At 41.3% G+C, this 16,046-nt stretch overlaps 1 pseudogene; it reads left to right on the forward strand.

Annotated features, from left to right (window-relative positions):
- The first annotated feature begins 7,696 nt into the window (after positions 1 to 7,696).
- Positions 7,697 to 8,429, forward strand: LOC142451594 (serine/threonine-protein phosphatase PGAM5, mitochondrial pseudogene; annotated as a pseudogene).
- The last annotated feature ends 7,617 nt before the right edge of the window (positions 8,430 to 16,046 follow it).

Below are 16,046 nucleotides of genomic sequence, written 5' to 3' on the forward strand. Positions count from 1 at the left end.
TACTTTTTAAATAAATAAGACCTTTGTGTAACATTTCAACCACTGGGAAATTTAAAAATAAATACCTGTAGCAGAATATAAAACAAACAAACTTTGGATCTAGCTCTTCTTTTAATGTTCAATTAAGATGTCAATTTTTTTTCTTTCTACTTTTTATTGTTGTCATTTGTTTCTGTTGAGTTAGCCCCTGACATGGGGAGCCCATGTATTGTACAGGCTTTTATTATCTGTAATCTTTTTTTTAAATCATTTTATTAGGGGCTCATACAACTCTTATCACAATCCATACACACATCAATTGTGTAAAGCACATTTGTACATTCATTGCCCTCATCATTCTCTAAACATTTGCTCTCCACCGAAGCCCCTGGCATCAGCTCAAGATGTCAACTTTTATAAAGGTTTTAAGACAGTGTATTTAAAAGTGTCCTTTTTTTTCTTGTTTTTCTTTGTTCATTCTGTCTGACATTAGATCACTTTACTGTCCACCATGTTTTTAATTTCACTAGAGAGTTGGTAAGGTAAACAAATAAGAGGAAACTAAAATTAGGTAGGTAATGTTTGCTATTGTTAATGTGATGGAAACATCCCAACTGGTATCTAAATGAAACTCAGACATGCCTGAAAAATTAGTGGGACAGAAATTACAGAAATCTATTAGCTCTTAGCTGACAAGCTCCATGCTGAAAAACAACAGAGAAAACAAGCATGACCCAGTAAGGAAGTCTCCATTTTCAAGGGCACACAATTCTGAGTGCATTAGGAGAACTGCAGGGTTTGTGATGGTGATGGTAAGGGAGGAGCAGGGGAGATGTCCAGTAGACTGAACAGCCTGGAATGGCAGAGCAGGTGCACAGGAGAACTGCGGGTCCATAGAATAGGCCCCCAGCAAACACTCTGAGAAATACTTCTGTATGTACAGATGGGACCAACGGTTCTGTCATTGCAATCATTACTGTGAACATCAAGGCGCCAGGATAATACTGTGGGTCTAGGGACTGCCAACTGAAAGGTCTGTGGATTGAGCCCACCAGCCTCTCCATGGAAGGAAGATGAGGTCGGCTGCTTTTGAAAAGATGTGTGGTATTACCAACACTCCGGAATGATTCCATGCTATCTTATAGGGAAGCTATGAATTAGAATTGACTTTCAGGCAGTGGGTTTGGTTTGGTTTGGTTTTAAACCCATTTGCACCCAGAGTAAAGCCCAAAGAAATAGTGACTGATTAGCACAGTATTTCATGCACAATTGATGCTTAGTAAAAGTTCAGTGAATGACTTATTCCTGATTATAATATACGTCTAGTGATTAGTGATCCTAAATACACCTGATGTACAGGCAGTGCTTGAAAGTATGATATGGATGAAGTTTAGAGATAAATCATCTTCATTACAAGGATCTAATCACTAGATAAGATATGGACCTGGCATTGAAATATTCTGCCATTGAACAGAAGCATGTTTACGACTTTTATGTATTAGTTGTAAGATTTCAGTGTGATAACAGCTGACTCAAAGTTACCTGGGTCTGGGAAATAAAACAAGAAGAGAATACATTAGCGTATGAACGATAGCCCTCAAGGACACACATTCCACACACGCTCAGACAGCCATCAAGGTGGGGCGAAACGCCTCTGTAGCAGGTAAGGGAAACCTGTGATACAATCACTTTAATAGGATCATATCGTTTATTTAACTTGTGCCTTGCAGTTTACAAAGTGCCTTCACAGATGATCTCATTTAGGCCTCACAGAAATCCTGGGAGACAAACGTGATTATGATTCTCATTTTCCTGCAGGTGAAGTGACAAAGTGATGATGGGCGACCGCTTTTTCTACCGCGTTGCCTTGTTTCACTGACAGTTCCACCGCTTTTCCATCAGGTGCTTGGCTTTCTCTAACCTGAGGCATAGACTACGTCTTGTTGAATATCTATTAAAAATTCACAAGAGACGCTCATTTGAAAAGCCTTCCTGTGTCAAAGTGGGAGACATTCATAAAGGCAGTGTACCTTTAACATCACAGCGCTTTTTGTCGTGAGCAGGCTGTTCCTTCAAAAACGATCATGGAACAGATTGAGCGCTAAATGAGAAATGCTGAGCCCCAGTTAAAGCAGAGACCTCATTTCATTCACTCCAACTCGAGACAGATTAGACAGGGGAAAGGGCTGAAAAAAATTACTCTCTTTTTTTTTCCAGCCCTGGTAGTATACTTCCCAGCACAAAGCTGAGAAATTTTACTGCAACGTTGGTCTGGAGTGTGTGTTTCGCTAGTAACTTTCACAAGAGGTGTTCCTCTTAAGAGGACTTCCTTTCATAGAACTTCCATCACTTTCATCTAGATATTCAAGAAAACATTTCAGGAACAAGCAGAAAATTGGGGACGCAATCCCAAGGACGAATTTATAAAACTCCTTAAAATTGTACTAACTGTTAATGTTCTTCTACATCAACTTTGCAGATGTTCTGATCCATTAACAAAGGAAAAAAATCACAAAACTCCAACCTTCAGGTGTGCCTTTCCTTTCTGATCTGAATTTAACGAAGCAGACAGCGATCAGCAATGGACCTCTTGGGGATGTGTTTTCTGTGCTAGTTGACATGTAAGTCATGAGTAATTAATTATGTCTTCTATTAACACTTTGTCAGGTAAGAGTATTCGACAGAAGAGCTGAGAGAAACACAGATCAGGACCGTGAATCGGGCTAATTTGCATATCTAATGTCATCAAGAGAAAGCTGTTAGGTTTTGAACTGTGGGCGTCCCCGTGGCTTCTTCCTTGGAGGGAAAGGCCAATCGAAGGTGTAAATGGGGCAGGAAGCCAGTAAACCACAAACACACATGTGGCTTCCTACCTGTGTGCTTCCAGCGTTGACCACAGGTGCTCTGAATGCATAGAAACGAGAATCACAAATTCTCACACCCAAATACTAGCACGACTTGATTATCTGACACAGCACGGGAGAACCAGATCCATCAGCTTGCTGATGTTGAGACATGAAGATGACGATATGCCTGAGAGTTGGAAACTTTACAGCTACTCTCTCTCTCTCTCTCTCTCTCTCTCTCTCTCTCTCTCTCTCTCTCTCTCTCTCTCTCTCTCTCTCTCAGAAACCCAGAGGATTTTGTTTGATGGCATATGACAGAGGAAATGATTGGATTAGGTAAAAATTACAAACTGCCAGAACATTTTTGGATGGGCAAGAATTCCCTATGTCCCAGAGTAAGTATTCTCTGATCCTCATTTCTGTCCAAATGGCTAACTCAACCAAGGTCCTATAAACTGGTTCAATTGCCCTAGGCATCAAGATTTATGGGCCTTGGTAGTACAGTGGGCTGAGTGTTGGGTTCACACCCACTAGCTGTCCCTTGAGTAACAGTGTGCTTCTGTAAAGAGTGACAGTCTCCAAAAGCCCAGGAAGCAGTTCTTTCTCCTGTAAGGCTGCCACGAGTCAGAATTGACAGCAGGGAGTTTTTTGGGTTTCTTTGTCTCAAGATATTTCTGTAACAAGAGAAAGAGAGCAGAAGTCGTAAAGCTGATGAATAGGGAAATAAAACACATGCAAGGCAGTATGGTATCTGTGACCTGAGTTTTAAGGTCAAATAAGATTAGGGTCCATTCATTTTGTTATTGTTGAAATGGTAGTAATGACACCAAGGGGACTCTAGCAGGGTAGAAGGACCCAGAGGAGGCCCCGGTAGACAGCAGACAGCTGTCGCGGCTCAGTTGGTTCATGTATTTAACTGAGAGGTTTATATGCTAGATCTTGGTTAGCAAAATGTAATTTAAGTTGTAATTTAAATACTGCATAAAATGTAGAAGGATGTCTATAAGGTTTGGCATCTGTACATTAGTTATAATTACTATTGTGAATAAGATCAAGTTTTTAGTCACATGCAGAGGATATGTATTTGAAAGTATGCTGACAGTTACAGCCTAACTGGAAAAAAAAAGATCATTTATTTTCTATTTATCTCTAAGAGTGCACACAGATGAACACATACACAATATGATTCAGGGGAGTTCAAGTTTAGAGACTAATTTACTGAACTACCCAAGCAACAGAGGATTATTTTATCTAATTAAGACAGAGCATATGTAGTAAGAAGCATGTAACAGCAAATTCAGAATTATAAAAGCAATTAAAGCTCAGAGGAGAAGTGATCATTTTTTCCTCCTTTTTTTCCTTGCACACCACTGCTGAGTTCATTTTCATGCTTGCCTTCTGTAGCACTATTAAACAGAAAGTATGACAAGAAGTTCACGGCCAGGTGAAGCCACTTTTTACACTCACTTCCTCTTGAGAGTTCAAATCCATTCACCTGCTTTATCCAAGCCTCCTAAAACCTGACTTCCATTTCCTCACATTCAGACACTGGTTTCCTCTGCTTTTTCAAGATTCCATCTTTTTCTTAACCTACTTATTTCCACACTAACAGCCAAGGCTCAGATTAAAACTTATCTTTTTCTATGAAATGTGCTCAGGTCCTCCATGCCAAAGTGCTCTCTTTCCTCCATGTAACTGCAAAAACCCTATTTGTCTATCTCACTCTTTTACAGATTAGGGCGCCTCTGACAATATTGACATATACTGTCCTTCATTAGAAATAGTGCCCTCCCCAAATACATTCTCTGTAAATGTAGTGCCGATTGGGAACAGGGCTTATTTCTTATGGTAATCAAACTGTATCAGTATTCGTGTTGTTGTCGTCAGGTGCGATGGAAACCTTTCTGGCTCACAGCAACTCACTAGATGACAGAAGGAAAACCTGTGCTACCTGGAGCCATCCTCACAATCATCGCTGTGTTTGGGCCTATTGTCTCGGTCACTGGGTATCAATGCAAGGTGTGTCTTAAGCCAATCAATTTTGAGCTATCAATAAAGCTGATTCCACAGACAGAAGGAAGCAGGGATGGGGGGGGACACAGGGCAAACCATAGAGAGTGCCCAGGAGCTGCAGCTGAGAAGAGACACGGAGTTTCCTCCATAGCTGACAGAGAAAGAAATAAAGCTTCCTCCTAAACCTCTAAAATTGAACTTCAAGGCTACTAAACGATGGGGGGTGGGAAGGCAGTCTGTTAATTAAAACCACCTGCTTGTGGTATCTCTGTTCAGCAACACTAGATAACTAAGACAACCTTTAAATTGTCAACTTGGTATTTGTTTATGTTCGCCTACACTCACATTAGGAACCCTGGTGGTGCAGTCGTTAGTCTTTGGGTTGTGACTCCCCATGGTCATCAGTTTGAAACCAACAGCACCTCTCTGAGAGACAGTTTAGGCTTTGTATTCCTGTAAACAGTTACAGTCTCAGAAACCCACAGGGCAGGTTACTATGAGTCAGCAGTGACTCGATGGCAATGAGTTCTATGGCCAACCTAAGGGGGGGGGCAGTGTCTCTCTTAGGGGCTTGCATCTTTGATAGAGGTCACCATTGCTGGGGATGGTTGGGGGTCACGGAGTCCTGATCATGCCCTATCAGTCTCACTCTGACTGCCTTGGGCGGAATGGACCCAGGACCAATCTCATAAGCCCTTCTATCTAATGAGACATGTGGCCCAATCATGGTCCTAGTCCTGCCTCTGTAGGCGCACCTGTAACTGTGTGTATTGATCTGCCACCAGCACTCCTGCCCTTTTACAGCTTGGTGGCTCAATGTACCTTCGGACACCACTTCGACCTCCTGATGGTGGCTTCCCTCATCTGCATGGTGTCTGTGTGTTTGCTCTCTTTTAATTGTATTTGAGATGAGGTCTCTTTTGTACCCGAAAACAGCCCCAACCCACTCTGCAGGAGAACAATATGGTAGTCTGAGTCCTTAAAGGTTTTCAGCCGTGGGAATCCTTTGGGTCAGGCTCATTGTAAGTTTGAATCAACTTGATGGTGTTGGATTGTATTTCCATGTATTCACCACCCACGACTGCCGTTGAGTTGCTTCTGACTCATAATCTATAAAAACCAAACTCGCCGCTAAGGCGATGCCAACGCACAGTGCCCCTAGAGGACAGAATAAAACTGCCCCTTTGGGTTTCAGAGGCTGTTAAGTTTACAAGATGAGAAAGGTTCATTTATCCCCCTCAGAGAGGCTGGTGGGGTTCAACTGTTGACCGTGTATTTAACAGCCCAATGCTTGCCTGAAAGTGACACCAGGCTCCTTATGTCTAAGTAGATCTATTAATAATTGCTAATAGAGTGGAATATTGACATTATTAATCAAGAACGTATTTTGTCCTTAGTTCTCACTCTACAATGGTAATTTCCATGACTCAGATTTAATCTAATTCTCTCAGGAATCCTTAAAATATTAACGCTGGTATTGGGGAAATTATTAGAGAAATAGCTTAACATTTGATGCCTTTGAGAATTCACTAGAGAGACCTGTATAGTACAAGATGCAAACTGCAACTTAATAAATTTGAATTTGTATATAACTGTGTTTTATTGGAGTCCTTGGATAGTTTTTCAAATTTTTTTGCACATTTTGAAATTTTACTCTTCTTTCCCTGAAATTATGCCCACATGATACAGTAATTGTCTTTTTGAGATAAGTCCTTATGTGACTGAGACCACTTCTTTATAATATTTAACCAATGCCATGCACAAAAATATAACAAAACAAGACAAATTAACCTAATATTTTCTAACTTTTTACTTGGAAATATAGATGCTCAGCAAGTTCTGAACAAATATACAGAAAGAAAGTATGCACTCTTCACCCTGCCTCCCTGAATTTTGGTATGACAAATAAATCAGTTGTGGTGAACTCCGACTCACGGAAACTCCATATATGTCAGGGTAGAGTTGTCAAATTCATAGGTTATCAGAAGTATTCTGTAAAACACCTTCTTTCCAAGGCAACTCCAGATGGATTCAAACCCCGAACCTTTCAGTCAATGAGCATATTAGGCATTTACATCTCTCAGGGGATCCATGCATATCAATAGATCTCTATGATTTTATCACAGGTATAGCTTCATGTAATTACCACCAGAATCAAGACACATTAGTATTCCATCACTACAAGGCTTTCTCCATGCCCACACTCACATCCGTTCCTCCCTAGCAGCCGCTAATCTTTAGCAACCATGAATTTTTTTTCTCTACTTATATCATTTGTGTATTTCAAAAATGTTATATCAATGGAATTTTTCTGTCTACAGCCTTTTCAGGTTGGCTTGTTTAACACCATGTAATTGTTTGTAGGCTCATTCAAGCTGGTTTGTGCATGAAGAGTTAGTTTCTGGTCACTGCCGAGGACGTATTCCATGGATACATGCACCGTCATTTGCATAATGCTCATTAAAGAACATGCACTTCTTTCTAGATTTTGGCTAGGACCCAAAAAAGCTGCTATGAACATGTACGTTCGGTTGTTCATCTTTGATCAAGGTGGTCAGGTTTGTTACCCGGCTAGCCATTCTTGGTCACAGAGCTGTTCCACAGACAGGTGAGGAGTCAGTGACTGCCCACCTGCATCAACATGTTTGCCAGTGTGTTTGAGCAGGAAAATCCATTGTCTTGGTTTCCCTAGAACAGTCTGTTTATATCTGCTGTCCTGTTAGTGTGAAGAACAAAAATCTACACTCTGAAAGAGTCCCAGCTAGAATGATAAATTATATAATTACTCTGATTTAGGCTTATTTAAAGATTCTGGCAACTGGCAGCCTGCGGACTCGGCCGCAGTGCTCTTATCGGCCATGGCAGTAGGAAAGCCGTGTGCGGCCGCCCGGGTCTTGGACCCCAATTGGGACAGGCGGGAACCAGTGTCTCTTGTCAACATTCGGAAAAGGAATGTGGAGTCTGGAGAAGAAGAACTGGCATCCAGGCTGGACCACTGCAAAGCCAAGGCTACGAGGCGCATCTTCCTCATCAGGCACTCTCCGTACCACGTGGCTGGCTCCCCGGAGAAGGACCGGGCCCTCACTCCATTGGGTCGTGAACAGGCTGAACTAACGGGTCTCCGACTAGCAAGCCTGGGCTTGAAGTTTGACAACATGGTACATTCCTCCATGACTGGAGCCACAGAAACACCAGCCATCATCTGCAAACGCCTGCCAGGGGTGTGCAGCGTCAGCAACAGACCTGCTCAGAGAAGGTGCCCCCATTGAGCCCGGCCCACCCGTGACCCACTGGAAGCCAGACGCTGTGCAGCATTGTGAGGATGGGGCCTGAATTGAGGCTGCATTCCGGAACCACATCTACCGGGCGATGCCAGACAGGAAGAAGTTATGAGAGCTTCATATGCCACATACATATGTCATCCGCTACATTGTGTGCAGAGCCTTGCAGCTTCCACCCGAGGGCTGCCTCTGCCTCTCTCTCAACAATGGCCACATCACCCACCGGGTTATCCGACCCAATGGCGGGGTTTCCCTGAGGACCCGTGAGGACACACGACTCATGCCTCTGAACAAGATCACTCGGTCCTGAGGGCTAAGCCATAACCACCCCAGGCAGCCACCAGACACTCCCGTCCTCATTCTCAGGATTCCATGACCATGTGCATCTCCTGACCCCTAGGCTCCTTGTCAGCCGCATTTTCCTGCAGCCCAGGAGGACTGTCTGCAGTGATGGGTTCCAGCACTTGCCTTTGACCTGGGATGAGCAAGGAACTTTACCCCAGACAGGCAGCCTGGGGTGTCCTCTACCCATACTTTGGACACCCTGGTGTGAGGTGGGCTATTTTCCCAGACAGAAGCTGGGCTGTCATGGGTTTGCACGAGGACTGGCCACTGTCCTCACTGCAGACAGGCATACCCCACACCAAAGGGGCTTCCATTTTGACACCACCAGCCACGGCCCGGAGGCACGCAGGGACATCAGGAGGGTCGGACACACTGACTGAACAGTGGTAGCCCATGCGTTCATCATGGCTCACTTCACTCTATATTTACTCTTCACTTATAAAAATCATTTGTCCCTTCATCTCAGCTCTGGCTTTGAAAGTCAGAACCAGGGTTACAGAGCCCTGCAGTGGAGGGGGCGATCAGAATGTATCTGGCTTCACTGACCAGGGAGCCACGCTCAGTGTACTAGCATTGAACGTTGGCTTTGTGACAGGAAGATCATGTGTAATGAACTATATTTTAATACTTAGGACTGCAGACTTCGCCTTTGTCGTTTGCCTCCAGTTATTGTTAACCTTTTGTTTATAAAGTGTTTAAAATATTTAGATACAACTTGTCCAAAATATTGTTAAATTAAGAAGGCTACAATTTCTATATCGTGGTTGGGATTTTCTGAATCATGCAACTAATTGGACTATTTGATCCACTTATCTATCAACTTTGGAAATAAAATTTTCTTTTCCTTTGGAAAAAACAGATTCTAAGTATTGCTGTTATGTTTGCCCAGTTGTGATAGACTTGGTTTTAGTATATTGCTGTTCTGTAATCCTCTTGAGTACCTGGACAATGACTGACTGGAGTCTAGAAGTGAGGTAGTCTTCTTGAACTAACAGCTAAATTGGATGAAGCCTTGCTTCTTTCCTGCCTTCTTTGTTTTACCATATTTCTTCCTTGCATCAAAAGACTTCATCAAAGAAGTAAAAAGACAACCCAAAGACTGGGGTTGGGGTGGTGGTGGGGGATTGACATATATCAGATAATGGGCTAATCTCAAAAGTCCACAGACAACGAGAATACCTCAACAAAAATTTTTAATTGGGCAGAAAATATGAATTGGCAATTCATAAACTGCCCAATAAACACACGAAGAAACGCTCAAGGTCACTAGCCATCTGAGAAGTGTAAGTCAAACGAGGTTGGGAAACCACCTCACACTGGCACCAACACAAAGTTCACAAAAAGAAAGTAAAGAAAATGACAGTCTGGGGAGGAGGTGGACAAATTGGAACCCTCATACGAGGCAGTCAGACTCCAAAACTGCAACCACTGTGGAAACCAGTAAGGCCTGTCCCTACGCACATGGGAATAGAAATACCACACGACCCAGTGTTTATGCCAGAGAAATAGGGAGCAAAGCCCCTGCAGGTATACAGACACCCAGAAGGTGAAGACAACCTAGGGGCCTGTAGGTGGAGCAATGGATACAGAATGGATACATATAGGCATCCCTAAAGAATAATTATTAAACTGTCAAACACTTTATGCCATGGACATATTTGGAAGATATTATGCTGAACGAAGTCAGTCAATCCCACCAAGACAAAAACTGTATAAGGTCACAAGTTCAAAAGAAAAAAAAATCAACAAAATTGGTTTTCACACGGAAAGAAACAGATTTTCATGATTAAGGAGAAACCATGGTGAGGAAGAGGGAAGGTTGGGAAGAGAAATAACATTAAAAAATCAAATTAAATAATTAAAATTAAAAGAGATGCATAGAAAGCAACACACAGAGAAATATAGGTATTAGCATAGGTAGATGCATAAGTCAACAGGTAGATACTAATATAGAAAGCAACGAGAAATGATGCCAATCAGTAACTACGGGCGATACTGGGGACTGCACCGGAGACACAGTGTGGGAATTGCACCTGACCTGATCCCACCACACCGAGGCAAATCACTGGGGGAGTGCAGCAGAACAGCAAGGGAATGGAGTGGCAAGGTCCCCAGGGAATGCTGAGAGTGGACTTTGGGGCCAGGGCGTGGTGCCCCAACAGACTGGACTGGAAAACGCTCCTAAGGGCCAGCAAACGATCCCTGAACTAACTACAAAAAAAAAAAAAAGAAGAAGAAGAAAGCAACACAGACAGACTTTGAAAACTTGTACAGTTAAATTTCAGTGTGTCACTGTCTTTGAAAACCATAATTCACCCATGTATGTTAGTTTATTAGGTGCATGCCATTTAACCACAGATAAATGTGAAATAAATCCTGTCACTAGAGCATATAAAATTCTCCCCAAGTAATTAACTCTTATGTAGTCACATTAATGGAAGCATACATGGAGGTGATAATCTCCTTGCTTAACAATTCCCTGCTCCCTACTTCTGGTTATGGGTAATATCATGATTACCTATCTTTAAAAATACAACTAGACATTACATATAGTTGGTATGTGGACCTCTAGCTTCATGTGCTGGACAGCAGAGGACTGAGAATATCCAGGTGTTAAAAACAAAATGAATGTAATACATTTAATGCAAAGAGCCTCTTAATAGTGCCATTTGAGATATGCAGTACAATCTGTGAAAGCTGGCACTGATGTAAGGAGGAAACCCATCAGAGAAGGAAAACTCAAATATTTCCTGCTAAATAGACAGTGATCAAAAGCAATGACTGTTCCAGGTCAAACGTGGACATTTTCAAGATCTGAAAAAATAAAAGATCCACCAAGTTCCAACTCTCACAGTTTTCCATGTATACACATACACGCACTCATATGCACAGATACATGAAAAATGAGTAGAGGGATCTCCAGAAGGCAGTCAGTTTGGGATAAAGCAGTTAGGAATGACTGCTTCTTTTTCTGCCTGCTATATTTGATACATTTTTAAATAGCGATCACGTATACTTAATAGATGATTATAACATTTCTATATATGACAATGTAGACCTTGATTGAGGTTTACCTAACAATTTCAATGATTTCAGAGCGCCCTCCTGAAGAACCACCAGAAGCCACAGAATGAAAAGGCAGTTTGAAGGCCTCAGCAGGGTGCCAACAATTAAATGGCAAGATGCTCATTATGTTCTCAAACAACCTTCAAAGGGACAGACACTGCATCATTCAGGGATTAGAACTAACCAAGACAAAGCACACAGATTTTTTTTAAAAAAGGTTTCAGTGATACAGCTGCCCTTTATTATTGGGTACACAGAAAAAGTAAATTCAAAGAAGCCACCTAAGGTATTTCTTCTTCTTTTTTGAACCTAAGGTATTTCTAACGGGGACCTGAGTTTTAGCAGCTGTATTTGATTAAAATGGCCCCAGGCGATGCTTAAACTAGATTTTCTACAATGAAACTGACATTTCTTAATCCTAAATCCCGGCAACCTTTTAGCCTAGTTTTAACACTACAAGAATTTTCATATTACAAACCCCCCAAGTATCTCACAGCCTCCAGTGATGCCCAGCATCATATCAGAGACACCAATTAAGAAATGTAATTTAATTAGAAAAAAATTACAGAGGAAATTCCCTATGACAATTCAAAATAACTTTGGCCATATCTCATTCCTATGTTAATCGGTAAATAACTTTATTGTGCCAGTGCATTCCATGAGAACCTGATGTTCTATAACTCTTAAATGACAATGCTTAAATCTACATTACACGTCATGGTCTTTTAATATTCACCTTCTTAATCGACCTAACATTCAGCAACGTTAGCAACAAATTGCTCTTCCTACATTAAGATCTAAGAGTTTTAAATATATACAAGTAATAATGTATTTCTTATGGTAACGGTTTTGACACTTACTATATATATTTTTTGCTTACACTGGTTTTATTTGGCAAGAACACACCCATTTTTGTGGTTACACTTTTAGTTCTCAATGCAACGTCCTGAAATGTCACAGCAAAATTAGCTAACGTATCTCGTTAGAAGCCCCTGACCACACAGAGAGAAAGTATGTTGTAAGTCAACTGAATACTTTTCAAGCAGCCAGTCAAGAGGCTGAAAGAGGCAGGGTTCCAGAAACATGATCTGATATTAACTATTTTTTAAATGTCAAACTTAGGAAAACTAAGTCATGCATCAAATAATTATTAATGCCACCTTGTGTTCTTCAATTGCAATTCTTCCCATCATCAACTTATGGAACATTCGAGCAGATACCTTTTCATTTGCCTATGTGAGTATATCAATCGATAATCATGACAATCTTTTCTGTATTGTGGGACCTACAGGGTATATTGTTTTGTCAAAAAATTGAAAATAAAAATCTGTGAATTAAAGGAATCACGACCAACACAAGCTTCAACACTAATGGTCAACGAATGTAGATCAGATTTTAAATTACCAATGAAATATGGAATCATGGAAGTAATTTTGTTTATGTCATACACTCTTTGAAGGTCTTGATGATCTAGGTTTGTAGTATATATAGACCAATATACTAATGATTAGAAAGCTACTGTAAACAGCACACCTAATTTGCTGTTTATAACGGAGTCTTACACAGGAAGAAAAGATGATTATCTTTAAAATGCTATTTGAGATTATTATGTCTACACACATTTTAAAATAATATGTATGTATATATAATTTTCAGTAGTTAAGAAATTATATGTAATTATTCAGGAGTAAAGAAATTTTAAGTTTTGAAGAAAATAATAATTGATGATCTGAAGTTCAATTAACTAATTGTGTTACATTCTGGGAAAGCTTTTAGAAGGCTAGAGAAATCACCAGGAATATTAAAATGATTGGGTAAATATTATTTTGAAATCCTTATATTAAAATTTTCAAATTACAAAGCTTAGAAAAACAAAAGATATTTAGATAAAACATGAAATATTATTGTTTTAAAAGCTAAAACTCAGCAGATATTAAAGGCTCAAGTAGAAGCAAATGTTTCATAAATGATGATGGCAACAAATGTACATATGTTCTTGACACAATGGATGTATGTATGGATTGTGATAAGAATTGTATGAGCCCCAATAAAATGATAAATAAATAAATAAAAGCTAAAACTTCTAAATTATATTCCTAATTGTCCAGAGCCATGAGGCCCGGCCATTGTCTTGATCTTTATTGCCTGAGCTCTGTAACTTTCCACAGGAACTGTTTTTTCTGCAGTCATTGTTCTCAGGGAAACACCTGCAGCTTGCTTCCCCCATTTAGTGTTCTCAGGGAAGCACCTGCGGCTTGTTTCCCTTTCGCTGGCCTATATAAGCTGTAGCCTTTTACTCAATAAACAAGACTTGATCAGACTGCTCTCTTGTCTCCATTTCTCGTGTCTCTTGTCCCCCCAATTCCCACTCCCTCCAGGGTCCGCGTTGAAGTTCCCGCAGGTCGGGACATCTGGTGCCCAATGTGGGACCCAGATACGAGGGATACCATGAGGAAGAAGGTGCCAAAGGAGGCCTGCAAATAAAAGTGAAAGAAAAATTCTTCAGGGGCAGCGGGAGCCTGCTGCACCGAGACTGAAGGTGAGTAAAAGCGCCTGAAAATGGGACAAGAATTAAGAAAGCATCAGATTTATGTGAGACAATTGAAAGAGGCATTAAAGACACAAGGAGTAAAGGTTAAAAGTTGTGATTTATTTAAATTTTTTTACTTCATAAAAGATACTTGTCATTGGTTTCCACAGGAAGGGACGATTGATATAAAAAGATGGAAAAGGGCTGGCAGTGCTTTGGAGCATTATTATGAGGTCTTTGGACCGGAAAGAATTCTTGTTACAGCTTTTTCTTGGAATTTAATTAAAGATTTGATAGATAGAAAGGAGAGTTGTCCGCAAATAACGGTGGCTATTGCCCAGACGGAAGAAATATTAAAAGTCAGTTCTAAAACAGATCTCAGAGAGTCTACCAGAGAAGGAGACTGACTTAAAGAAAAAATTAGTCAGCTTAAAGAACAGATAAAACTAGAAGAGTTACATCAGTCTTTGATTACCAGGCTGCAGACATTGAGATCAGGGAGTCAAAGGGTGTCAGAACCAGAAAAAGGGATGGAAATGGTCTGCCCACTTCAACAGCCTAGGCAACATCTTCCTACAAAGAAAATGCCTGCAGAAAGAGAGGAGGGGATTTCTCTCCTGTACATGCTTTCCCAGTTACTGAGACCATAGATGAGCAGGGGGAGCCTGTCCGAAATTATGTTGGGCTCAAATTCACCCTCATAAAGGAATTAAAAATGGCTTTTCTCAATATGGGGCTACCTCTCCATGCAGTTTAGCCCTTTTACATTCTTTGGCTGAACGGGCTTTTACCCTATCTCTTACCACTTTGGGGCCCCTTGGTTAGCCTATTACTCTTGCTCTCACTGGGGCCTGTGGTGTTTTACAAGCTCATGGCATTTATCAAGCAACAGACTGAGGCCATCCAGTCAGCCTATACAGGTCCATTACCACCGCCTTGAGATGTGCGAACAGGGTGGCTCATACGAGTAGTTATGATAAGACCCCCTGCCCTTGTGGGCTGAACTGGACAGTCAATGACGGGTAAGATCGGCACAAGACATACCAACCTAAGACAGACATTGGTTTGCTCTTATTTTATGAAAGCATTCCATTGATCAATGACGGGTAAGGATGACTCTTGATGCCTGACAACCTAAGACAGACGCAGTTCCCGAAGGGATCTCTCTTGGCTTTACAAAATAAAAAAGGGGGACCTGTCCAGAGCCATGAGGCCCGGCCATTGTCTTGATCTTTATTGCCTGAGCTCTGTAACTTTCCACAGGAACTGTTTTTTCTGCGGACATTGTTCTCAGGGAAACACCTGCAGCTTGCTTCCCCCATTTATTCTTAGGGAAACACCTGCGGCTTGTTTCACTTTCGCTGGCCTATATAAACTGTAGCCTTTTACTCAATAAACGAGACTTGATCAGACTGCTGTCTTGTCTCCATTTCTCGTTTCTCTTGTCCCCCCAATTTCCACTCCCTCCTCCAGGGTCCACGTTGAAGTTCCCGTGGGTTGGGACACCTAGTTAATGAATATGACAAAAATTATAAGTAAAACTATGATTTTATTTCACTACAGGTAAGAATTCATAAGACAAGAGAAATGTATTTGATCCCAGTGCTTGCTTGGGCATTCATCATTTGTCCTTGGTGATTTACCCTGATCTAACTTTTAGGATAACAAAGAAATAATGTGGGGAAGATTATATCCTAATGTCTGAAAGGTTGCTTTTCATTTGTGCCAGTGAAACCTCTGCCCCTCCACATGACTTCTAAAATAGCCTCTAGTTCACTTTCTCCTTCGGAGTCTTTTACCTCCCCAGGATTCACCCTCAAATGGTCTGTCTGGTAGACTCTCAGTCATAGTTCATCTCATCATCTGCTCCAAACCCTTCACTTGCACACTCATGTCCTCGGTCTTGAGCCTGTTCCACACCTTCTGTTTGACCTCCCCCACTCTAGTTATTCATTCATTCAAGAAAGATTTCCGGATAGAGCAGAG

The sequence above is a fragment of the Tenrec ecaudatus genome, chromosome 6 (genome assembly GCF_050624435.1).
Source record: "Tenrec ecaudatus isolate mTenEca1 chromosome 6, mTenEca1.hap1, whole genome shotgun sequence".
In the NCBI taxonomy this organism is placed as follows: Eukaryota; Metazoa; Chordata; class Mammalia; order Afrosoricida; family Tenrecidae; genus Tenrec; species Tenrec ecaudatus.